Here is a 1,915-nt window from a genome sequence, read left to right as displayed (position 1 = left end):
TTTTCTAAGGACGATTTTTTTTGTTGTTACTGTAGCAAACTTCGCGTCTTTCAGCGACGACCCAAATTACAGGGCTGGAAGTCGGTGCTTTCAGGTGGTTACCTTTGCTTCCTTTAAAAGCTTTCAGCAGGTCATGCCTCATTTCCTGCCGGCCCCTGCTGATTACAGCGACCAGCGTGCCAGGCTTGTGTGTGTGTGTGGGGGGGGGGGGGGTTGGGGGGGTATGTACATGATGAATGTTGCACCAGTTGCAGCGCTGCTGTTCATCATGAAGCACACACACACACTCTCACACACACGCATGTTTCGTGTAAACCCACCGTGACAATGAACCCAAACATGTCTGAAGGCCAACATGACAACCTTGACAGGGTCCGGACACGTTGTCGTTAGCGTGTGTGCGCGTTTGGCTCGAAATCGTCACGTCGGGAATGTCTTTGAAAGCTGCGACAGGAAAAAAAAGGCAAGAAGCTGACCAGGTGGGCCTCTGAGTGTGTGTGTGAGTGTGTGGGGGGGGGGGGGGGGGGGGGGGGGGGGGGGTTCCCCCACAGGCTGCTGCTGTGGTCATGGCTCCACATCAGCCCAATAACAAATTACCGCTACGCTCTGATAGGAGGAATTTAGATTTCCTCTTTGGCCGGCTGCCTACCTCTATTTTAAGAGCCAGACTGCTGGTGGGGGGGGGAGATTACACTCCTATATGTTTAATCATTCCAATCAGAGATGTGGTGAACAGGAAGTACCCTCCCACCCCCTACATACACACTCCAAAACGTGCCATCATTGTTCTGATCCAATTGTTGGCTAATTTCAGGTGCCAAGGAAGAAGGCGGGATTTTTTTTTTTTTCGGGGGGGGGGCTAAAAGAAGGACACTGCACGTGGTCGCGTAGAAAAAACTTCAAGCTCCAAAGGTCCGGTGTTATCATGTTCGCCTGCGGTTCCTTCGACAGACGAGGAGATGAAATTACAGGATGTGGCGTTCCCAGATGAAACGATCCCTCTTTTCCCGTCCGTGTGGCTAAAGGAGGGAAGGTTGAGGATGGAAAATGCGCGTGCAGGGGCAGCCGCACACGGCCAGCGAAAGGGTCCTTCTGATGCGGGGAAGCGTGGACACGTGCCCACCATTTTGTCTCGAGTAAACAACGGCGATGCGTCAGCCAGTAAAAACAGGGAACAGTCTGGAATTTTAACAACTTATTGGCAGTTTCAGCCTTATCTCTCGGTCGCCTGGGGCGGGAATTCTAATCATCCCCTCTGGTCCTGGTGAGGTCATAAACTGCGTGCCTTGAATGGCGTTCATAACACCGCAAATGAAACGTGCGTTCCTACATTGTTGACATATGTCAGTGAAGTCATCGCCGGGGTTCTGTCAGCACACCAGCCCGAGCCAGTCGGTCCTTATCGGGCCCCTCCTCAGCGAAACGCTGTGATGAGGCGGCAGGTTCCTGCATGTGGGTGGAACAATGACGACTGTCAACAACAGCTCCACGTCAGTCGTCAGCCACCTGCTCCATCTGGGTTCAGCCCAATTCATAATAATGTGAGAATGAATCCACCTGAGCCCGATCTGAGCAATTATGTTGACACGGAAACGAAAGCACACACCTGGGCAAACTGAGGCATGATGGGAAATTACTCCAGTACTGTTGCCGTTGTTGCTCCTTCCACGTTAAATGCATTCACTTGGCGGGGAAAATATCCGGTTTCTATTTTTTTGTGTGTTTTCTTCGGGTAATTATTTCTGTTTTTGTGTTTTTTTCTGTGGTTTCAACCCAGAATAATTTTCTTTTCTAATTCTGAGTGAGAGAGCATTTAAAATGCATTCATCCCATAACTTAGAGCTCAGATTAATGAAAACAAACATGACCGCCTGTTTAGTTTAATCAAGTTTTACTTTAATCTGGGTTTTAGACA

The sequence above is a fragment of the Takifugu rubripes genome, chromosome 5 (assembly GCF_901000725.2).
Source record: "Takifugu rubripes chromosome 5, fTakRub1.2, whole genome shotgun sequence".
Taxonomy (NCBI): domain Eukaryota; kingdom Metazoa; phylum Chordata; class Actinopteri; order Tetraodontiformes; family Tetraodontidae; genus Takifugu; species Takifugu rubripes.
This window is presented reverse-complemented; position numbering follows the sequence as displayed.